This window comes from Girardinichthys multiradiatus, chromosome 12, assembly GCF_021462225.1.
Source record: "Girardinichthys multiradiatus isolate DD_20200921_A chromosome 12, DD_fGirMul_XY1, whole genome shotgun sequence".
Classification (NCBI taxonomy): domain Eukaryota; kingdom Metazoa; phylum Chordata; class Actinopteri; order Cyprinodontiformes; family Goodeidae; genus Girardinichthys; species Girardinichthys multiradiatus.
This window is the reverse complement of record NC_061805.1, coordinates 23,009,148-23,034,157: the sequence shown is the minus strand read 5'-3', so window position 1 is coordinate 23,034,157 and position 25,010 is coordinate 23,009,148. Positions and strand designations below refer to the sequence as shown.

General features: G+C 39.9%; 1 protein-coding gene across 4 annotated transcripts in view; it reads left to right on the top strand.

The window, feature by feature from the left end:
• Nucleotides 1-25,010, top strand: part of sema6a (sema domain, transmembrane domain (TM), and cytoplasmic domain, (semaphorin) 6A) — a 169,246-nt gene that overhangs the window by 1,863 nt on the left and 142,373 nt on the right. For 2 of the 4 annotated variants that reach the window (XM_047381386.1, XM_047381385.1), the window contains exon 1: nucleotides 3,067-3,442. The exons of 1 other annotated variant lie outside the window; for it this stretch is intronic. The gene's annotated coding sequence lies outside the window, so the exon portion shown is untranslated. Of the gene's footprint in view, nucleotides 1-3,065; nucleotides 3,443-25,010 lie in introns of those variants that run through there. One more of the 4 variants, XM_047381383.1, reaches the window with a different exon arrangement.

Below are 25,010 nucleotides of genomic sequence, written 5' to 3'. Positions count from 1 at the left end.
TCACTGGCAAGGGGGCAAATGAGGCATTGTACCTGTGTAAGCACTACTGTACCTTACTGTTACTGTAAAAAGAAAACAATTTTGCTTGTCAGCTCTTTACTCAAGAACATAATTATGTCCCCCCCCCACACACACACACAAACCTGTTTTGCTATATGTAGTGAGGACCATGTGTTGACTCCCATTGACTTCCATTTATTTTCAGTCATTTTCAACCCTTTCTATGCCCTAATCCTGACAATAAACCTAACCATTACCAGTGCATGCCTAACCCTAACCTTAACTTAAAGTCAATTCACACCTTAGTGCTAAACCTAACCGTTAGCAAAATAGGTCATCAGGACCAGCAAAATGTCCTCACATTGGTACAAACGGTCCTCAATTTGATGGTGAAATCGGGAAAATGGTTCTCACTGTGATGCCAAGACAGGAACACACACACACACTCCGATGTATTGTTTCACAGGTGGCTTGTTGTTCTGATGATAAGACATCACCCCCATTAGCTTTGTCCCCTTGGAGCTCACATAGCGTGATCTAGAAGTCCACACAGGTGTGTGCTTGCTGTTTTGCAGCCTGCTGTACGTCTGACAACATCTGCTAGCAGTTTGTGATTGTGCGTTGTGAGAGGCTTGCAATTTTCAGTCGGGGCAAACTGATGTTTACTTTGGCTTGTTTAAGCTGAAGTCAGCTTGTAAGAGAGTAGCCAGCATGGAGCACACATCACTGTCATCTGACTGTAAACGGTGGCTGCTTTGTGATATGGGTGAAATGGCTGTCTGCTCAGGGGGTCATGACAAAGTGATGTGAAGCAACCCTTGATGTCATAGTGGCCAATTACCTGCCTGCCAAAAAAGCAGTAATGTTGACCATTTTAAATATAGTTAGTCATTTTCTACCGCTTATTCCATAGTGGGTCGCAGGGGAGCTGGTGCCTATCTCCAGCAGTCTATGGGCAGGAGGCAGGGTACACCCTGGACAGGTCGCCAGTCCATTGCAGGGCAACACACAAACAACCAAGCACACACCCATACACCTAAGGGCAATTTAGAGTGACCAATTAACCTAACAGGCATGTCTTTGGACTGTGGGAGGAAGCCGGAGTACCCGGTGAGAACCCATGCATGCACGGGGAGAACATGCAAACTCCATGCAGAAAGATCCCTGGCTGGGAATTGAACCCAGGACCATCTTGCTGCAAGGCAACAGTGCTACCAACTGCACCACCGTACAGCCCTTTTAAATATAATAAAGTCAAAAATGTAATAACCTGCTAAAATGTCATAAGGTTTTTGAGCCTATAACATAATATATACTGTATAATGTTATACTGGCTTAGCATTTAAAATATAACAGAAGCTCATTTCTCAGAAATAAGTAATTTATTGCAGATTTTGTGTGGATTTTTTTCTTCATAAATAGGATTGGTGGATGATGATCTCATCATGTTCGATCGTTCAAGGATTTTTATGCAGCACTCTGTCTTTAACCATGGTTGCGAAGCTCAATTTCAGAAATATTGGCACTATTAACTCTTACGTGTATTCAGTTGCTTGAATATTTAAATCCATAATTTAATTTATGGTAAAATATTATTTTAAGTATTTTCAAGTAAACACTTTGATTTCACGTTGATCATTTGGTAGTTAAATTGCTTAGTGGAATGTGTAAGATTTCAGGAGGAGAACACAGGTCATCTGACTGAATGTGTTATAAAGTTATCCACCAAATAATAAAATTTTCGGCCTATTATTCATTTTACTACACATAAAATGGCCAAAAGTCTTACTTTATTGGCTGTTCTCACATTAGTGGCTGCTTCAGAGTATCAAAAAAAAAAAAAAAGAGTCAAGTTATCTGTCAGTCGAATGCTTGTCTGCATCTCCAGTAAATGGGAATGGGCGCCCCTCTGTGGTGCACAGCGTATGCACTGAAAAAAGCCAGGAGTGGGGAGCGTTACTACGGCAATACCGACCCAATAAACACATTACACAATTACTGAAATTTTAATTTATTTCAGTTACTCAATTCACTCATTAAAACGCATTATATCGACAAATTACACACAGACTAATGTTTTCAAGCCTTTATGTCTGATAATTATGATGGCTTTCCGCTTCAATCTAAAGAAAAGACAATATTCGAGATTAGGATATTACATCAGACCAATTAAAACATTTTAATACAGAAATGCGGGCTTGATGAAAAGTATGTTTAACACCTGCTTAAAGGTAGTTTTTTTTTTAAAGGTCATTTTAATCTGACAAACAAGCCTCATCGGAGCACATCATCTAATTTACTGAATACGACTGTGGATACAGGAATATTCAATAAATTAGAATAAAGACATTTCTGTATTAAAATGCTTTTTTATTAGTTTGATGTAACATTTAGTCTTGTGTTTTCATTAGTTGTAAGGGTGAAATTATCATAATTACAAAAATAAAGGTTTGAAAACATCAAACGTCGTGTAATGAACCTATATAATGTGTTTCACTCAGAGTATCTTAGTATATCTGTCTTTTTTTCTTTTTTTAATTTATTAATGTTTCCGAAACTGCAAAATGAAAAGTTTTGCCTCATTTGCCTTTTGTAAATACTATAAATTTAAACAGCAGCTTTTGTTGAACTTTGCTGTTGTTTTCAACTTAAAGGTGAAGCTTATTGCGCATTAGCGCGTGTGATTGCCAGACCAGGAGAGACCACCGAGGGAGGAAGAGCGGTCCTGAGCGCGGACGACTTGAGATCTCATCCCCAACAAAGTGGGGTACTGCGAGTAATAAGATGGAGCGTCTAAACCTGAGACTCTGTACCAAACAGGGATATTCCCAATAACCTCGTAATGTGTCGCTGCTTTTTGTGTTCCCTCAAGCTTTCCCCCTCTCTCTCAGACGCGCATTTTTCCTGAAAGGCTGCTGCGTAAAAATAGAAGTACAGTTGTCCATAACTAGCCCCCATTGACACAATGGCTCCCATTCCTCAGACGTAGCTCCTCCCTGTATGTGTGAGAGCGTGTGTGTGTGTGTGTGTATGTGTGTGTGTGTGTGTGTGTGTGTGTGCAGCGGGTGGGTGACAGCTGGGCTCACTGCGCTCCGCTCCAGTCTAAGCTTCTCCAAATAGGATGACCGTCGGCTTTTGTGGAAGAGGACTGCGTACGTCTCCGTAGCTCGTTCTGGGACACCCTGTCGGTTCGGTTCTTCCTGTCTTACCTGAGGAGAACCTAAGAACTAGCACGTCGGTTATCTGTAGAGTGTGGATTTCTGATGGATATTTCGATTTGAAGAGGTGCGATTTGAGCGCGGCATGTAACAAAAAGAAGCGCAAGAGAAAAGTAGTGCTCATATTGTTATTCTGAAGCGAGCTCTCCCATCTGAACAGCTTGAACGGACAGATCTAATGGATTATTAAAAACAGAGCTGCCATATCCATTCATGAGCTGAAGGTAAGATTTGTCTTTATTTATGTCAAACTTTATGCGCTTTTTCCACCAGTTTGTACAGCCGGGAGACAAGTGCAAAGGCTTCACTGGACTTACTCTATTAACCCAATACGTAAAAACATCATTTTAAAACAATCATCACACAAATCTGTATAATTGTAAAATTAATATAAGGCTTATTGTGGTTTTTTTTTTACAAGAAAATATAAAATAGAAGAATTTCGTGCGTATTCCCCTTTTGTGGTGCTTACTCATATGGAATAAAGAGGCTCTGTAGTCTCTAAGGTGCTGTTTTGGATCACATGGAATCAAAACAGAAGGAAGGTGATGTCTGAATCACCAGCAGGTACATGGAGGTACAACTTTTATGACCTCACAGACAGTTTTCCTATTTGTAAGAAATCTGTTTTTATTTTTGAATTAACTACTTTGAAGTGTTATAAAGTTAAAGGCAAAATTATATAAGTTCACTCATAGCCTATAAACCTAGTGTATAATGACGTTTTAAATTTATTTTTTACCGCTGAAATTAGATTAAATTAGAATAGCAACTCTCAGAGAATCTAAATGATGCACAGTTTTTCTTTTTTTTTTCATGCCTCTAATCAAAGTCGTGGATGATTATTGATTTTACATTCAGATTAGGATTTTCAAGGAAGGTGCATTTCTCTATGTTTACCTGACCATTTTACATGCACAGACACACACACTGGTTAGGGTGTGTTCAAAGATTTTGAGCTACCAGGCGGTGGAGTGGTCACAATTACCCTTGTCCAAAAGGATCAATCATATGTGCTCAATTCTTACCCAAAGTCGAATGTGCTTGCCATTAGATGAGATTCCTCAGTAGAACATTGGAATAAAAAAAGGACCAAGACAGTGTTATAATATCAAACAAATTTTTATTTTAACAAGCATGACTGCCAACACCCTGTTACTCCATTGTTGCCTCCTCTCCTCTCCTCTCCTCTCCTCTCCTCTCCTCTCCTCTCCTCTCCTCTCCTCTCCTCTCCTCTCCTCTCCTCTCCTCTCCTCTCCTCTCCTCTCCTCTCCTCTCCTCTCCTCTCCTCTCCTCTCCTCTCCTCTCCTCTCCTCTCCTCTCCTCTGCCTTCCATGGCTCTCCTCTTCCAGTATTAAAGATTTCCCCCTGAGACATTGAAAAAAATGCCTCCCGTCAGCTGATTTTCAGCAGCAGCACACAGTGTTTGGGAAATATAATTCTGATATCAGTTCTGAAAAAATATTTTCTTCCCACAGATACTGAAAGAAAAACATTTTGCTCATTTTATGATCTTTTCTCTCTCTGAACAGAATAAATATTTGGTCTATCTTCTGAGATACTATGTGTTTGTGGCAGTCAGTGGGCCAACTTTACTAGTTACAAACCAAATTTCAGTTCATTCTAGGAATGAATTGAACTGAATCTGGATATATTGATCGATTTAAATATATTTTTCTATATAACTGGACATGCATTTGACATGTTTGTCTTATAAAGTGCTTTAAGAGGACACTAACACCAACTGAATACACTCAACTCAATTGAACTGAACCTGTCCAGTAAATATGTCTGCCTTAGAGAGGAAAAGTGCAAGTTGGTCAAACATTACTATTTGTACCTGATATTCCCTTCTTTACAGCAGATCTGTTAACACAGTATAAACATTTGAAATGTGTCCACCATTAGATCTTTACAAGCTTGAAGGAGAAAGAAGCTGTGGCTTCCGCCGATGTTTTTCAATCAACTAATTCATAAATTTTTATAGCCAAGCAAAATGGTCAAAAATCTGGACCCTGGTAAAAAACATTAAAAATAAAACCTAATAAATCAGCTGTATACTTTTTAAGAAATTGCCTGGAATATTATCCATCTGATAATCTTATTTTGTAATTTTGGAAATAGAAATATCAAGAGATGCATTAATAAATCATCTGGTGTCTGAAAATGTCTGATTATCCACTTGATCGGCCCTGGGTGGTTGCAGGCGGGTTGGAAAGTCCTAAATCTGATCTTTACAGGTCGAGCTGACAATAACAACCCTCTGTGCTGAAGTTGTTACTGAGTAAAGAAGTATTTTTTGTATAAGTAGTCAGGAGAAGCAGAACGGCTGTACGAAGGTACTTGAAAGGAATATGTGTTTGCTATAAAGAGTGCTAAAACAGAGGTCTAGACCTCAGCTTTTATTGGTCATTTCACTTTGTCTTTCCGTACTTTTTCAGTTTTGGTCTTTTTGTACATTTGTACCTTTGACATTTCATCTAATTGGACAAATCCCTGACCACCCTGCATGGGACAGACTTGAAAATGTTCAATATCTGTCCACAGCCTGCACCAATCCTCCTACAACATCAGCCTGAAGGCAGTCAGATGTTCTGGATTCAGTTTTCCTTGGGTTCCTTCCACAGTCTGGAAATCCCAAACAGTTTCTTTCATTATGACTGTTCACCACCACAAACCCAGAAGGCTAATCCCGCCTTTTAACACTTTTTATATAAACACTCTTTCATGGAGCGGTGCGGATACATGAATTACAGCATGATTACCTTGGTGACAATGGCCCGCCTGTTGTCCTCGCAGAGAAGCAGAACACGGCGGAGCGACCCGGGCTGATGCTTGTATTTGGAGCAATGCTCCGTGGAGCGTTTGATCTACCGATCCCCTAACAATAGCAATGGGGACGGCTTTGTGTGTGACTGATGTGAATTTGTCACAGTGTTTGTGTGTGTGTGTGTGTTTGTTGGAGAGAAAGGCACAGGGAGTTCGTCTCTACCTTTGCCAGTTAAGGACACATGCAGATGCTGAATACAGAGGCTCTGAATAATTGATAAATGGCTTTGCTCCTGTTCAAATGAATTGCCCGTCTATCATAAACGAGAGCAGCCAACTGCTGTTAACTACTGTTCCTCATTCAGCCAGTGTCAATACCCAGCATTCAGCAGTGTGTGTATTTATGCATATTTTATAAAAGCCATGTTTTATTGATGTGCATCCTTGGTGTGTGGGCTCCTTTTTTATAACAATTAGAGTACAAGGAAACATCAGGCCCATGTTTCTCCTCTGGATGTGATTTATTGATGCTTAACCTATTTTCCAGCTTCCATATTTCTCTAAATTGCTGCCACTTAAATCACCCGGCTTTAATGATGAATGTCAAGCCTCCTGTATAGCTTGGAAAATTTGGCACATGTTTTTTTGTTTTTCAGAAATACAAGTCATAGTAATAAAAAAACATATTCATGGACCATTCACATGTGTGGCATGGCTCATTTGCTGACTTCAGCTGTCCTCAGGTCGATTTTATTCTGCTTTGATTCAGGAGGCAGAAACAGGACGATTTGCTAACCTGGATTACACAACTCCCCTTCTGGATAAACAGTTTTCTACTTAACCTTCCCCTGCTCCATCTCTTTCATTTAGGCTGGCTATGATTCCCCCGACCCTCTGAAGTCGAACTCATTATTTGATAAATGGCTTTCATTTTTGCTAAGAAAAACATACCGAGGTTATTAGCGGGATAAAAGGAGATGGTGGGCTGGTGGGTATTTGGTTTTTCTTCAGAATTACAGGTTTATTTACTTACATCCATATGCTTTCAAGTTGAACCAGAACATTTTAGATCGCTTGTTTGTAGCTATTTGTGACTCTAGATCAGCCATGACATTTAAATGAAATGTGTTGAGTTAAAGAAAAGGTCCCTCTTTGTGGCACCAGAACAGCAGTGAGTGTAGAGAGCACATCTGGGGACTGCCTTCAAGTCTTTGCTAAAAGAACCTTGAAAGCTTAGGCATAGTTTCCATATCTGTTAAAAAAGCTGCTGATGGAGACAATTTTTAGGGTCAGCTGCACCATATGGTTCAAAGGATCTACACTCAAGCCAAATAGATGTGCTTCTGTCTGATTTGTAGTTTCATATTTGAAGCTAATTTAAAGGGATTTTCTTTGCTGTTTTAATATGGAATATGGGTGCTTTCATACACCTGAACAATATAAGTTCTAGTTGTTACTCTTCCTACCAGCAGTCATAATCTATTGGCAGGTCGATACACCTTGTGTAAGTTACAGTCCAGTATGCTCTCTACCCATTGCATGACTCATTGAGAATGTGATCTTTCTCAGATCCCAGGCTTTGGCATCTTCCAGTTTGTTCTGCCGTTTACTCATAAACACAACCACCAGCATGGATGCAACGTTTTATTGTGTTGCTCTAACTGACTGCTTTCTCACCACTTAGTCTTAACCCTTCTGTTTCCATGAGTGACTGTTGAATTTACCATTCATGTGTTCAACGTTCTTCATATTCTCCACATTTGCATAATTGATTGAGCGTGTTTTTAACTCTGCCAATAAAAAAAAGCCAGAAGCATGGAGGACCAGGCAACCGGGTGTTTGTTAGCTGTGGGTCCTTGGCAGGGATTTGTTGTTAGAAATTAAGTGAATTAGAAAGTGATCGCCAGACCACCACAACTTCTGGTGTTGGGAAAGACATTTGAGGAGCCTGCATGCAGGATGAGACAACACAGCAACATCAGATTATACCATCATGGATTTTTCCTGTTTCAAACACTTAACCATATCCAACAATAACATGCTGAAATACCTTTTGTCACAGATTATGTTTTTTTTTTTTGTTTGTCATTACTCAAATGGAATTGAAAGCAAATGCATTTATAAAGATAATCTGAAAGCAGTGGGGCTTTTTTTATGGGAAAGCCTGAAAGTTGGATGAACGTCTGGCTTTAAAAAGAGGCTAGTCTTGTACCGCACAGACCAGATAATGTAAAACACAGTAAGTGGTGTTAAAATAGGATGTCCTATTTCCTGTCCTGCTGTTGTTTTGCTATTAAACACGAGCTATGTGAGTCACAGGGACAGCCACGTTGTGTGCATGGTCTCATTAGGGCCACATCCTCTGCTGTGGCTGCGGTCACGCCTGTGGTTAGTTTGTTTGTCCGAAACCAAAAAGGAAAATTGTCATGTGCATCAACCTCTTCATTTGCTTCTCCAGCCCTAACACTACGGATATTATGTGTCTGTGTGCAAGTCAGGCCTCTGTGACGACCAGACGAAAGGTGGCTAATGATGGAGGCGGCGGAGGTGTGGATTTAGGTGTGTGCGCTCTCTCTGCGAATGTTTGTGCGGCGTTGTTTGAGTGCATCTGTCCTTCCTCCCCAGGCCCGAGCGATTGGCACGGCATCTCTCATCTATTAATCATAGAGAGCTCTTGCTCTCTCATTCAGTTGCCATAGTTTCAGGACCTGAGACAGTGTTGGGGTGCCTAGAGAGAGAAAAAGTGAGGAAAGGAGAAGCAAAGGAAAGGAACAGAGTGGAAAGGAAAGGACGTGGATAGATTTAAGTTTGGAGAAGAGCTAAATCATGTAAAATGTGTTGGAAAAGGGAGAACAGTTGGAAGCTGAGGGAGCTGAGGAGGCAAAAAGGGGGGATGTGACTGACAGAGCAATGGCAGGCTAACACACCGAGCAGGTCCTCACACTGTGGATGTGAGTGCTTCAAGAACCAAAATGGATTCCATTTTTATCTCGGCAGTAAATCCTCTATCTCCCAGTGCGAATGCATCTCTTCAATTTCACTCACTCACTCTTTCTCTCTTTCCTCCCTCCCTCCCTCCCTCCCTCACACACACACATAAACACAAACTACTTCCATCTCTGTGCTCTCTGCCTCCTAAAGACACTAGAAGAATATTTTCACAGTAGGCATCATCTTGTGAATCGCACGCTCGTGGGGCTGGTGCATCTTGGTGTGTCACAGTACATTGAACTGCTGTTATTTTATCTTACTTTACAATGGAAATGCTTTCCACTGAGCTGAGATGGAAGATGGGCCCGGGCCTCCAGTTTTATGCTCGGTTGGACGCTTTGATGGTAAATTGTGCTGAAATGTGTTTATTATTGTGTTATTTGTTGTGGATTATATGAATCAAGTGCTATGAAAAATTCCAAGGCAAGGATTACCTCTTGCTCTCTAGTCTTTTCCCACTATCTTAGTATTTTCCCTTATTATCGAGATGTTTTCTAGGCTCTCTACATTCAGATTCACAAGAATGAGACAAGATTTCAGCAATATGTTTGGTTAAATTAACATTTTTCCGTTATGAAACAAGTTATGAAGAAATATTAGACAGGCTTCTCATCTTGCTGTTAGGTCTATCTTACACATAACACACTTATTTTCAGTAGCTTTTGACACAGTATGAGTTGGTTTGTTTCACTTTTTATTTTAGTAATTTAGTGTATTTTATTAATTGGATTCGTTTTAGTACTTTACAGCACTTTGGTTAAACACATTGTTCTCTTAAATGTACTTTTTAAAGACTTGGATTTTGAATTTGTTTTGCATAAGTTGTGTACAGGTTTCACAAATCAAGACTGTGTGTTTACTGCGCAAATGACTAAAAAATGGTGGTGGCTTCTTCAATGCTTTCCTCACCGAGTGTTGTCGGCCAGCCTGATAACAACTTGTTATCTGATGACAGGGCAACGCAAGAGCCATTTCCTTTCTTACTTCAAAATAAGAGTTTTAAGCACTGATATAAGAGTCAAGCTTAAAACACACTTTCATGTCTGGGGTTCATAACATTGGCTTAGACTTAATCAGACAAAGTCACATGTTAACAGCATCCAGATAGCTCTTTGAGAGATAGACTCCACTCCAATGAGAAATATGGCAGTTTAACATTACACTCCTACTTCTTCATACTGAGAATTTTCTGACTTTACTGTTATTTTTTTATTTCTCTCAAACCTTGATTTGTCTGTAGGCTTTCTTTTCTCACATATGACCTCATAATCTCATTTGGGTCTCTTAATGTCTGTGCGCTAATGTGGTAGTTGTATTATTGCCTTTTCTGTCCACATTGTACCCTGCTTCTGTGTTTCCAGTAGGAGATTTTTAGAGAACGGCAACTGCCAGAACTACAATCATGGGAGTCTCAACTGCATTCAACTACCTTTTACTTGAATGCGTGCACACAAATGGACATGGACACACATAGGCACATTTAAGTGCACTCAGTGTCATGCAGCGGGGCATTTTCTTTCAAGTCGGTAAGACTGAAGAGGAATAAAGAAAGCTTGTCATTTGTATTGTGGTACATGCGGTGTGTGCCAGTGGGCAGAAGCCCTAGAATATCTGATTGAAGAGAATGCTGTAATTCTCCCCCGTCCATGTGTGGACTTTCTGCGGGGAAATTACCATTAGGAGACAGCGGGACAAAGGTAGAAGCGAGAGGTCGCGTTTGCTCTCTGTGCTGATGGCACTGAAGTGCTTTTATGCCTTTGAAGTGATGGGATTGCAGGTGACATCATAGTGCTTGCATTCTCAGGTGCAGCAGGTGAATTAATCCAGGGGGGGGATGGGGGTAAAGGGGCATGTGTGTGTGTGCAAATCTGAAATGCACTCAGGTATCAGTGGAGGCAGGCATGCATGTGCGGATGAGGGTGTGCATCCGTCATCAAAGCAGAGGAAAGCCAGTGTGTAAGTTGATCTGTATGCCCATAGCAGAGAAGTAGTGGTACTCTCCCAGAGGCTATGAGCCTCGCTGAATGTGGAAGAAGCACCTTCTTCTCAGAAGCCCAGCTGCTTGTCTCCAAGCGGGGGCCAAACGAGGTAGGACAGATTTAGTTTATCCTGCACTTTTCTTGATTTTCTCCACAGCAACACTTCTGGTTAAATGAACTCTCAGAGGTGTCTTATATTGCCTACTACATCATGATGTAAACATTTACAAGGGTAAGCGGACAAGCTCAGCTCAAACAACCGTCAAAAGATACCACTAGGTAATTATTAGAGCAACCTTTCTCAGCTCATCTGACAGACTGATGATGATCATTGTAGTAATTAGTCCTTGGTGGATATTGATTATTTCCAGATGCTTTGCAAATCCCTACACAGATCTGCAAGTTTTACTACACATAAACATTTAAATTTATAAAGGAAAGACGTTTATCTGGATTGGAGCAATCAAAACCAGAGGCAGTTCTTGCTTGAACTGCACAAAGGGCAAGCACTTTGATTTGTACCCTATACCCAATTTTCTGCCTTTCATCATCTTTGTTTAGACCTACATAAAGACATAAAAAAAAGATTTTTTTTATGGCCAGCCTTAAATAGCCATAACAATGTCCATAAAAGTCCAGTCATAAAGGACAGACCTAAAAACAAAACAAACAAAAAAATAACCCAAAACAATGGGGGACATGCTAATATACATCGGGGGCATATCCGGTGTTAATTATGCCCTGGGTGAAAACGTCCTTCTTCTATCCCATACACAACTAAAAACACCCTCACTTCCCTGCTGCTCTGATGAAACCCATTCTGCAAAAAGAGAAAAACCTGACAGTTACTATGTAACTCCACCTACAACACCAAAAACTAAAAAAAGTGGATCCACATGAATTCAATATATATTTTGAGACGTTACCTAGATACCTTCACACTTCTTTAACTCTAACTTCAACTTGAAGTAGGTCCTAATGACAAAAAAGCATTAAAAAACATTTATGGAAATAGAAGAATGGTTTCATAAAACTACAAATGCTGTTTTAAAGAGCCAATGTTTAATGTTGAACTATTCAGCTTAGATCTGACCAGTCTTGAGTTTTTTGTGCTACAAATTAAACGTAATTGTGACTGGGCATGCAAATAAGCAAAATAAATCTTGTTTTGGGGTGCAACTAAAGAACCTGCTGTTCTTTTATTTGTGTGGTGCTCCTAGGCCTTGTCGCCCTGGGTGGTGAACCATATTGGCTTTAATAAAAACCTTCACTGGTTTAAATTTTGCAAATAGACAAACAGAAAAAATGTGCATCCTCTGAGCTTGTCTCAAGCTTTGTTAAGAAATCCTCTCGGTCACAGTGGTTGGCAGACTACAAGAGATTCCCTGGAGGCTCCTCCATTTCACAATCCAATCAGCCAGAACTAGGAACAATATTACCTCTGTGTGTGTGTGTACATTTATTACATAGCTAATGAACAAATTGCAGCCATGTGGCATGGTCTGGTCGTGCAAATGGTGAAAAAACAGAGCACACACATCACACATACCCCAGACCCCAGTCGCCGCCTATTCCCCCACACACCCTCTTCACCACTATGCACACACACACACACACACACACACACACGCTCAAACCACAAGGCTCCCAGTGTTCTTGGCCTGTCTGTCCATCAGCTCATGCAGAATGCTGGGCTGGGAGTACTTATCACCACTCTGCTGAGTGGAGGCCTCACAAAGGCCCACTCACATCACACACACACCTACACACATGCACAGACACACACACCTACACAGGCACACACGTATGTGCAAAGAGTTCGGTAAGCACAGGGAGGCTGGTGGATGTGCTAAGAGCTGCTGCAGCTGATTAAATGTATGGCTTGACAGCAGCCTTAGCTGACACTCGGAGGAAAGCATGATTGGTAAGTGAGGAGGCATGCAGGCAGACATAACAGTGTGTAGTGATCCTTCACATCCATGGAAATACTATAAAAACAAACACATTTAATGTGTCTGGAGAAATTGCTGTTGGAATACAGATCTTGCTTAAATTATGCTAGCAATGTTTTCTCTTTTTTGGAATGCCGACGCTCTCATATACTGTGAACTTGAAGGTTGCAAAATAGTTCAGTTCAATAGTAACTCTAATTATGATCAAATTGGACTATATGTGGCGACCTGTTCAGGGTGTATCCTGCCTCTCGCCCAGATTGCTGGAGATAGGCACCAGCTCCCCCGTGACCCACTATGGAATAAGCGTTAGAAAATGACTGACTGACTGGACTATATATAACAGGATGTGAATTTGAGTCTGACTGGATTTGATTGTTGGCTACTATAAAACATTGAATGTTGCTAGATTAAGGCAGTTCTTTGTATTTATTTGAATTTCCCCACTTTTATCAATCTAAGGTGGTCCTGCTGCCCAAAAAAACTCTATTCAAAATTGCCCTTTTTGTGATTTCACAAATACGGGGTTCCACATTCTTTAAAAAATAGTGAAACAACACTTTAGTGAAGTGGCAGACCTCAGCCATTGATGTTTGACTTTATTTGAAAAAGAATGCAATAATTAATAATAATTATTTCATTTCTTTTTACCTTTTTCCCTCCCCCTGGTAGAAGGTTGCCCTGTGCGGGGAACCATATTGCTCACATCAAAAACTTCCACTGCCAGAGGCACAAAAAATGTCACTGCCTCAGTTTGTGAACAAGTTTTTTGTTAATGTTGACAGAAATAATGTTTTATTGTTAATTGCATAAAAAACTATAAATTAATAAAAAGGCAGTAATTTTTATTGGCTCAATTATTGAGTTAATTCAATTCCGTTGATCCCCTAATGACCACAAATACCATCTTAGGGCACAGTACAAACAGGTCCTATGGATATGTTGTTATGAGGAATCAAATCAGTCAAAATTCTGTTCAAATCAGTCAAATTGATCCCAACTTATACAGAGTCACACCAGGTTCATTGCAGCTCATTCTCAATTATAATATAATGCAATCAATGTGGGTTGATCACATAATGTCCGTTAGTGAAAAGCTGTCTATCTGAGGAAGTCAGCTGAGTGCATCAAGTTTAATTTGACTTTTGCACTTTTTTCAAAAGAAACAAACAAGACACAACTGTCAGTAAGCATCTTTTAAACATTCATTCTAGCAGTAATTACTCACATAGGCACATCTGGCAGATATATGGAAATGTTTGGAAAGCAGCAACTGACAGAGTCACGCAGTCAGTCTGACAGCCATGCAGATATCCAGGTTAGAGCTACTGAGGAACGCACAGACTCACAGATCTCACTCGGATATTTAAGAAGACAAGCTGAAAGCCAGACAGCCTGTCAAAGGGGGCAGTGGAAATAGCCTGCAGAGTAAGTAAAGGAGGCAGGGAGTTGGGCTTTGAGTCACAAAGAGCAAAAAAGAAACTCAAGACATCTCTCTTTCAAAATTAGTTTTTGTGAAAAGAAATAATTTTCAGCCTCGCCCCATCCGTTCCCCCTTTAATATGGACAAAAGTTGCTCTGTATGTGTGCAGGTAATAAGGAGAGCAGGTTTGATAGACAAGAGGACATACAAGCTGTGAGGCAGGAAGAGTGAAGTTGTGCTCTGCATGATAATGTATTCATTCATCCCCCACGTTGATAATGTTCACAGCAGGCTTGGGTTGATTCATTCATCACAGTTTACTGGTTTTTTTTCCCCCCATTATTTGTTAAAAAAAACAAAAACCTTGCAGCTTTTCTTAAAACCGTTAAGATTTGCTTATTGGATTATTCACAATGTAAATTCTTGTGCATGAGGCTGCACGAGTCCACCTGCGTTCGGGTCTTGCTTGTTTGCACCCATGTGTTAATTGAAATTGGTTGAGACAGATAATTCTGCAGTGAACCCAGTTTTGGTGTCTTAGTTGTTTATTGTGGTTCCTACACAGTCTGGGAAAGTCTGGAATTTGATTTGAATATATTCAACATCTGGAAAGTAAGTAAAATAAGAGTGGGGACATATATTTATATTTCCAGACTTTATCTCCTATTCCATTCTCTAAATGTTGTCCTTCTTTCATTCTGTCCCTTTCTTCCATCCCCATGTCCTTCCTTCTTTTCTACAGTCTTCTTACCTTCCTTTCTTCCACTTGCCCTAACTTCTTTCACACCTTCTCTTTCTTCCCTTTCAGTGGTCCTTCCATCATTGTGTCCTTCCTTCCTTTCGCCCTTGTGTCCTACCTCCCTCCCCTTCTTAATCTTTTCCTGCCTCCTTAGTATTCTTTCTTCATTTTTTTCCTTCATGTTCCACCTGTTCTTCCTCGTTTCCTTTCTTTCTTCCTCTCTCCTGTCCTTGTGTCATTTCTTCCTCCCATGTGTCCTTTTTTCACTCCCATCTTCCTTGCTTGTAGTTCTTGTGTCCTTCATTGTGACGTTCTTCCCTTTTTATTCATTGTGTCCTACCTTCTTTTCTTGTCCTTTCATTTTTCCCTCCCTTGTGTCGTTCCTTCCTTCACTACTGATTGTTCAGATTAGATATTTAAACCCAGCCAACTGTAGTAATATTTGCCATAGATTCATAGTAAACATTAGTATTTTATATTTTAAGGTGCCCACTGAGGACTTTGGAAAGTTGAGTCTGGAAAGGTCTGGAGTTTTTACATGACAAATGTCTAAGAATACCAGTTTAGTTAGTCACTGTCTTGTCCTTTCAGATCTCACCTGTTGCACTTATAAGTTCACTGTATGCGTGCTTAATTTTATTTAAATGTTTTGTTTATTTTTCAAAGCAATAAAACTTAATTTCTCTCTTGATTATTTAATTGGATTTTTTTTTTTGGCGAGGAAGCGTGGCCGTGCGCTGGACTCGACTCCTATGACGACAGTTTAGATGAGTTGACACTGGTGGGACATCCTCACAGTGAACTAACTCTGTTTTGACAAATTACTATAATGTGTGTGTGCCTTCTCAGCATCAAATCCTGTTTGGACAAAGGCTTTAACGTGACGTTCTCAGCAGTCCAACAGATTCGGAAAAACAGACGACAGCCAATCCATTAGTAAGCCTCCTCGGTTTCTCTCTTCCTCTCCATCCGTCTCTTTATCTCCTTTTGTGCGGGTCTGTTTCGGGCCGGAGCACATTTGAGATAAGAGTGGACGCATTAGCTCTAGTAATGCCAGCTACTCCAGTAATACTAGCCTGGTAACCAGATAGGAGCACCAAGAGACAAGTGAGACAACATCTTAATCATTTACATGGATTAGCTGGGTCTCACTGATGCATAATGGTTCTTTTTGAAACTTTGCCAACTAATTGTAAATCATTAAATGCTCTTCTGTTTACTGTTTATACTTTATATCTGCATGAGCAGGGTTTAAACATATTTTTAGCTGATTTAAAGGTTAATTCCTGCTGTAAACAGATTTTTCTCTAGTTGCTGCGGCTCATATTTCAAAGAAACGGATGTCACCATCGCCTGGGTTCTTCTTTTGAAAATAAATCCAGCTATCTGCTCTCGATCTTCAGTTTACACTGCAAAATTACAGTACATTACATCATGGCACATACAACAAAGACAACTAGCTGGCAGGAAAGGGAGGTGGGATGATTCTTCGGAGGTGCAGCTCTGACCTAGATAGGATTGTGAGTTTGTTGAGTTAAGCCGATCCTGTGGCGTAGGCCTATTGTTGTCATTCATCCCCTACCTGTCTTTGATCTTCATCCTCTCCCTGATGCTGCGCTAAATTCTGCTCAGTCCTGCGAGGTAGAGCTATCCTGGGCCCAGCTGAATTCCCTCTAGCAGACTGTTTGATTTTTGCAGACTCTATCTAGAACAAACAGGCTTTTTTTTCATGCAGCCAACTGATAAGACGGGACACAGTAGAGTGCTCACATTGGCGCCGCTGCAGCAGTGGTTTGTTTCACACGTTAACAGGTGAAGGACTTAGTGTGCGCATTTGCTTGCTGCATATATGCTCTGCCGTTACCTCTGGATGACCCAGACTTTTGTTAATGAACAGTCACGGATAAAATAGATGACTGCGACAGATATTGGATGTCATTACAACACTGTGAAGAACGAGGATGTGGTTACCAAACAGCGTTTTTGTGTACACTAGAGTACAGTCAACCTTGGATTTATACATGCTCAAATATTTGAACTTGATAAATTAAGACCTAAAAGGCAGCAGACTGGTGACATCTGACCAAGGAAGTGACAGGTTTAAAATGCATGTGGCACCAGAATATTCAGCGCCTTGTAAAGTGTTAATGCCAATTAAAATTGTTCACATTTTGTCAACTTATGCACAGAAATGGGTGCATCATTTGGAAGATAAAGGAACATGACATATGGTTTTTATTTCTCATTTTTTACAAAAATGTGGACAATTTTTATATGACAACTCAGTTTAAATCCAGCTGTTCTTTGGAAGCCTCAAAGGTTTGTTGGAGAACTTTAGTGAACAAACGACATCATGAAGACCAAGAAACATAGCAGACAGGTGAGTGAGAACATTGTGAAGAAGTTTAAATCAGAGTTAGGTTATAAAGCAATATTCCAAGCCTTAAAATGTCAAACAGCACTATCTATTATCTAAAAATTGAGAGAATCAGACACAACTCTAAACTTAGACACTGTGTGGTGGAAAACTAAGAATGCACATTACTGCAAACACACATGATTCCCATGGTAAAACACGGTGGTGGCAGCATGCTATTGGGATGCTTTTCTTCAGCAGCGACAGAGAAGCTGGTCAAAGTTTATGGGAAGATGGATGGAGCTAAATATTTGAAATCCTGGAAGAAAACCTGTTAGAGGCTGCAAAAGACCCAAGACTAGTGTTGGACATTCACCTTCTAGCAGGACAATGACTATAAACATTCAGGCAGAGCTGCAATGGATGGTTTAAATCAAATTGTATTCATTAATTAGAATGGCCAGTCAAAGTTGAAAAAACCCAATTGACAATCTGTTAGAAGACTTAAAAATTAACATTTATAGACACTCTCCATCCAATCTGACTGAAATTCAGTTTGCAAAGTTTGTAAGTTTGCAAAATAACTATGGGCAAAAATCTAATTTTCTAGATGTGCAAATCTGGTAGAGACACACCCCAGAAGACTTTCAGCTGCAATCGTAGAAAAAGATTATTTTTAAATAATCACGTATTGACAAAGGGGGTCTGAAAAACAAAAGCAAAAAAGAAAAGCCCCAAACCCCACCTTTCTCCGACTTTTATCCTTTGCGTGAGAGTGCTGCTCTCTGTTATTGCACTGTTATTTGAATTTTGCAGAGGCTTTTTTTATGGAGACACTTATTCATAGGTCCCCATTTTTCATTCTGGAGAGGTCTGCTGATTACAGGGAGCTGACCACTGCAGGGTTTCGGCAATTTTACTTCTGCTTCATGTCAGCTTCTCAGTCTTACTAACAGTGATTGTAAGAGGCTGCCTATAGGACCTCAGTTACCTGCAGAGGATTTTTGTTTTTCTGCCTCTTGCATAATGAGGCCAGACATTCTGTTTTAATGTTCTTATTGCTTGTCCCATCCTGGAGGCAGTTAGATAGTTACTCCTTCTTCATGGGGATTTCCATGTTTTTAAGGCTGGGCTAATTACCACAGATGACAACAGCATCATTCTGAATGTAAAGGATGGGCACACAGGAGATGCTTTTAATTAATTAATTGATTAACTGCTACTTGGGATTGTTTGTGATACTGAAATGGAAAGCAAGGTCCTATTTTTATCCAAAGGATAATATGGAATTATAATGCTTTGGTCAATTTAAGATAATCTAACTAGGTCAGTCTTCCTTTCTGTTCCAACTGAGTAGTTTCACATCAGTTTTTACATCCTTAATTCCTTTTGCCACCATATTGAGATTAAATAAAGATTGTGGCCGTGGTGGATATTGATTTTAGTGGCTAGAATGTGAGCCGATTCTCTGGAGCTTTTTATAGCCATTAGATGTGGTTATTAATTCCCTGAGATGCATTGTGTTACACCTAAAAGGAGGGCCCAGAAGCAGATGGCGAGATTGTGATCAATAGAATCATAAATCCCTTTTCTCCTCCTGTGTTTTTCCCTGTATCCATGTTTCCTCTTTTCAGACAAAAACCACTTTCATTATGAGTTCTGCTCATGGTTCAGACGTGCTCACAAATCGTCATCATATAATGTGGTCATGGGAGCGCAGGAACACGAAAACCCACGGAGGAAAGGTTAGTCATAGGAACAGCTTGCTGACTGCAGAGTGGCCTACCATATGCTTCTGGTAAACAGAGCTAAATGGAGATGTTATTCACAGAGGGATGTAATGAAGGGGAGAACGTAGAAGGAAAAAAGTGTGTGTTGATTAGCGAAGGGGTTTTGGTTACCCTTTTAACTGATAGCTATCTCTCAAATGGACAGAAAGAGAGGCGCACCTGTATTGCAGCCGTTTCTTTAAGAGAACAAATAGTGAATTTTATTACCTCACAGAGGATGCAACTTTATCCACCTCTGAGGGGTTTCGTGGTAGATGGACAAATAAGTATGTGAGATAAAAAACAAGTTTGGCAAATGGTAACACCGATTTGGCAATTATGAATTTAAGATATCCCAAATCCAAATAAATAGCCAGGTCTGTGCAAATAGGCAAACATAAATTCAAGATAAAAGCTCCCCAAGCTATTTTACCGCCTCAACTTAGAAGCAGGCTGTGTCATGCCTGTCCGGTATCTATGATCAGGGCTTTGGGCTGGATTCCGTGTATCATGTATCGGTGACTCGGACATGTGCCGGGGAGTCGGATGACTCCGTGGTCAGATGAAGATGTGATCCATGAGAGGCCGGATTCTCTGACTCCGGTTCTCTTTGTTTTTGTCGGAATCAGCCGCCCTGCTTGAGAAACACGGTTTAATGAGGGGCCAGTGGTGACATGGGGACTATAGGACTGACGCAATTAATGGATTAATCTGTTAGGTGACCCTCTAGAATTTAATTGGCAACAAATGACTATGGAATTAGTGAAGCCGTTCGGTCAGGCTGATGAAGACGCTGGATCAAACGTCTTCATTAGGAGGGCACGATCATTCCCTGTGTCATATTTGAGAAGAGCATTAAAATAAGAATATGATTATATGAAATTCAGTTTAAACGAAAATTCAACATGGAAGACTCACCATCACCTCCAGCTTCGTCTAATTACTCCTCCATTTAGCTCTGCTCCACCAATCAGCGTGAAGTCTGCATCTCTTCCCGGCCAATCATCCTTCAAGGCTCCGCTTTAAAAGATCTTCATTCAATATGTTAGAAAAGTCTTCATACCCCTTGAACTTTTCCACAACTTCTCGCTTTACAATCACACACTTCAGTGTTTTATTCGGATGTAAAATACTAACACAAAGCAAAGCATTAAAAATTAAAAACCATGTATACTTTTCTTTCCACTATACAATTATTTAGTACTTTGTGTTGTTCTATCACATAAAGGCCTATTAATATACTTTGAGGTTTGTGAAAAAAACAACTTTAAATGTGGAAAAAAAAACAAGGATGTGAATACTTTGCAAGTTTATGTAAATGATTACAAATCCAATGTTTTAGCCAACAGAAGATCGGCAAACCCAATTTACAATGAATGGAGGCTTTCTCTGGCTGGTATGTTTTTGGCACCATTGCTCCCTACAGCTCAACTGGGAGCTCTAAAACTAGGTGTGTTACAATATTGCAGCATAATGTAACACTATCACACCATCTGCTGCTTCTTTCAATTATAATATATTCATAAAAGTGAACTTTAGTGAGTGGCCAAGCTATGAACACTGAGTCACAGTCTTTGACAGCTTGACTGTTCCCTCAATTATACATTGTGTCAGTTTGGTGAACAGGGCAAGTGTCGCACTGATGTCAGGGTATTTTCTTTGTTGCTTCTGGTGAAACATGCTATGGATCTGGTTTTGTTCAATCCTCTGTTGTTTAGTGTGCAGTCAAATCTGATTGTATTTCTGCCCACCCAGCCTGCACTCCGTGCAGGCAGGCTACAAGCTGTGGTGGGAAATCACAAAGAACCATTCAACCAAGCGTCCTCCCCCTGAACAGATCAAATGTAAAGATAAGACAAACAAACTCATGTTGGCTGCCCAACTAAATCATGTGATACTTCCTCTTTTCATGGTTCACTCTGTGCAACAACAAGCTTACTTTCTGAGTCTTTTAGGTATAGAAATACAGATAAAAGGATCCAATTATGGTAAAGCCTGATCCTCTTTCCTGCAGGTGGACTAGAAAATATTACTCTTGTCCTTGTGCACAGTTATTTTGCAAAGATAGGACAAGACAGCAGCATTTAGTGTCACTTTGAGAACAATTGCTGTTCCAGGTTTGTTCTTTAGTTTCCTGGAACAGAATTACTGTAGCAATCATTTTGCTGTTTCTGCTCTCTGGCGTCTTCTCGCCTTTTACAGTACGACACTGTCGCTGATGTCTCTGTAAGATGTTTAGTGCAGTCTTCACAAACCTTTTATGAAACCCACACAGATTGTTGTGCATAAGAGGATGTTTCTTACTTCTGGTGGGTTGTTTGAACGACACATTGAAAAGCCTTTGACTAAACACACTGAGTTCGTGATGAGTAAGAGACGCATACATTAATGCAAAAACTTCAAAAGGCTGAATAATTGAACAAAAAAATGTTCCATTTTGCTTTCTTTTTTAGGATGTGAGCTGGTGACATTTTTGTAATGTGTCTGTGGGTAAGAAAATAATGCAAACATGTCTTATCTTTCTATGCTTTGTCTTCTGCCTATCCGAGATCTGGTTACAGAAGTAACAGATATCTCTCTCCTCACCAACCCTATCCAAATCATTCTGGATGACCAGAAGGGCAGAAGGTTTATATAGTCTTCCCTGGCGTCTCCTCCCAAAGGGAAATGCCCTGAAGACCTCCAAAGTGAGGCACCAAAACAACAACAGCAGCTCTTCCCCTAGCCTCCCTGGATGATGGAGCTCTTCACTCTATCTCCAAGGCTGACACCAGACACTATACAGAGGAAGCTTATTTCAGCCAGGGGGAAATAGGGATTCTTGTTCTTTCGCTCGTGATTAATATTTTAAGACCACAGGTGAGGGTTGGTACTTAGACGGACGGGTAAATCAGACTTAGTGGAGCTGAATCTCATTTTGGCTACTTCCCACTCAGCAACCACTTGTTCCAGTACATACTGTACAGGTTATCACTTCACCCACAAAAGTAAAGAGTTTCCCAGACCAGACACCTTCCTCTCAGCGACTAAGCCTTTCAGGTGGCTGCAAGTGAAACAGTTGTTGCAACAAGAAGGTTCTGGGTTCAGATGCTAGCTGTTTCCATTCTGTGATGAGTTTGCAGGCTTTTGGTATCTATGCATTGGTTTTCTTGCTTGTTCTCGCATACATGCAGGTTAAGCTGTCCACTCCTTAAAAAACTTAAAAAGTACAAACTTTTAAAAGTCATGTACGCATGGTTGTTTGCCTGATGATGGCCTGGCAACCTGTCCAGGCCGTGCTCCACTTCTTTCCTAATGTCTTCTGGGGACAAGATATCCAGTGACATTGGAATAATTAACTGTATATTGATGATTCTTGCAGAGGATAATATCTTTTTAGTTTAAACTTCAACATTTTGTTTTGTGAAAATCTGAGCTATAAACGTTTTTGCTTTCTGTCTCATGTTCTCTGTACACCCCTGCTGTGGGCTTGTGTATATTTTAGGCAAGTAGAAGTGATTGTCTGTGCTGCTTAGTTGACCTATCATGAGGTGAGTCTTGCAGTGCTGGGAAAGCGGAGCCAGGTAGACCAGCCCAGAGCAGAAGAAGTAAACCAGGGCAGACAAACCTTCCTTTATGCCCCATTAATAACACAGTTCCACGAAGGACAGCCTGAGGCCAAAGAAGGTCTGTCAAGGTAGTTCATTGTGCTTTAGGAAGTGAGTTGTTCATATGGTAATAGCCGCTGAAGCTGGCTCCTTCAGAGTGCGTTTGTTTTAGAGCAAGTTGTAGTCCCTCACAGAGGACGCCTTCATGGAATGTGACAGGGTGCAAGGCTGTTTAGTTACTGTAGCTTAATTGACCCTGAGAAAGCTTGGGTGGAAAGGGGTGGGAAGAGGGTAAGTGGAGAAAGGAGTGGAGAGAGAATTAGGACAGGAGAAATGTTCAGAGCAGTAGGGGGCAAAAATAGAGAGGATATTTTAATAAAGACAAAGAGAGAAAGAAAATGGAGGATGCTTTGTTTTGGGAAAAGCTGCTCTGCAGAGGAATCTGTTCAAAAGTTTTTGCTAAATGCACAGCACAATAAGATGAAAACTGCTTGAAGTTTATTTTACTAATGAGCTTGCTTGTCCAGACCCATCACTTTTGTAATTATTTACTCAAATTTAATTTATTGTTCCATTTGCATGCTCATTGCTTGCTGATATGGTGTTTTATGTTCTGGGTCATGGAAAATAGCTGCGTCTTGTCTTTTTTCAATAGGTTACATCACAATTACATAGAAAAATGGGATTTTGTGCAAAAATGTAGCAAAATAAGTATTTTATATCAACTACAGAGGTAATGGTGTTATACATTAGAAGGTGGAGAGAAACATTTATGTTCTCAAGGGAGATGTGTTCTCAGAGATAATAAAGAAAGCTATATATATAGAAATAAAATTAAGAATATAAAACACAGAACAGGCACAAGATACATTTTTAATGTTTAAGACACAGTCTGATGAACATACTGTACTGTTACTGCAGATTGTTTTTGAAAACAATTTCTTTTTAAACATGCTTCTTTATTACCCATGAAAAACAAGAAAACAACTTCAGTTAAATCATTGTAATAACCAGAGATTGGCACATTGGAACAAAAAACAATCCCAGATGGGTGATTAGTATTAGCAACAATCTATGAAATCACACTGATAATTGCGAAGTCTTATGATGCATCATATTTTTACTGTAAAGTTGGAATTCTCAAATTCCAAGTCAAAAACATTTACTTGGCAATTCATAGGATTTTCCATTAAGACATAATAAAAAGTGAGGAGGGACTAGCAGGAGTGAATGTTTTTTTATATGTAGAAGGTAATTGGGTTTAAATGAAGTGATTGTTTTTGCCAATAAAATGTAAAAACTAAAGTGATTCTTTTTGTATATAAAATGTAATAAGAAACTTAATTTATAAAAATTGTCTTATTTAGTTTAAATATTTATTATTTTCATTTTATGTTTTGGTTTTTATGTTTTTTTTAATTAATTATTTTCCTTATTTTTTATTAACATTTTTTTTTCAAGGGCAGAAGAGAGATGTGGGCAGTTTTATGGGGTACACTGGCCCTGAGTGGTCAAGACAATGCCAAGTGATCTGTGTGGAATGGAGGCACAAAACAGATGCTGGAGGTCCGAGGGATATTTAATTTAAAGCGAATAGTTTCACCTCACAGCTTAGATAGCTTAACTGTTAGCTTCCTTGTGGTTTGCTACATTGCTGATTGTCACATAATTGTCAGGTAAAACTGGATCTGTTTTTAATAATTTTATACACATGAAACATGATAAGAGGCAAAACTTGTCCTGATAAATTCAAACTATAATTATCATTTGGCGTGAATCCTTTTCAACTAAATATACACAGACTGAGATCAATATGGATTAATCATAGCATGTTATGTGCTGAGTTTGAGCTCTGAAACTTTGATAATTCTTTATTTCTCTACGCTTTTATAATAACAATAATAATAATATCAAACTGCTTCTATCACATAGTCATCAAACACACTGTGTGTTAAGCGGACAGAGATAAGCGTCTGGAGAGAAAAGAATGTGAGTGGGTGGTTGCCTGTCTGACATTCCCCTGAAGTCGTTACCCGTAAGCTTCTAATCTGACTAGTTTCATGGATGATGCAGACACAATACAGAATCATGCACTTGCACACATACAAGCCGTACATGGGCTCCTGGGCCACCTTACACGTAAACTTCTTGCTAAAACACCAGTCATGTCCTCTTTTTTCATCTTTTCAGTTTGAGATCTCTCTCTCTCTTCACTGGTTACAGAGGT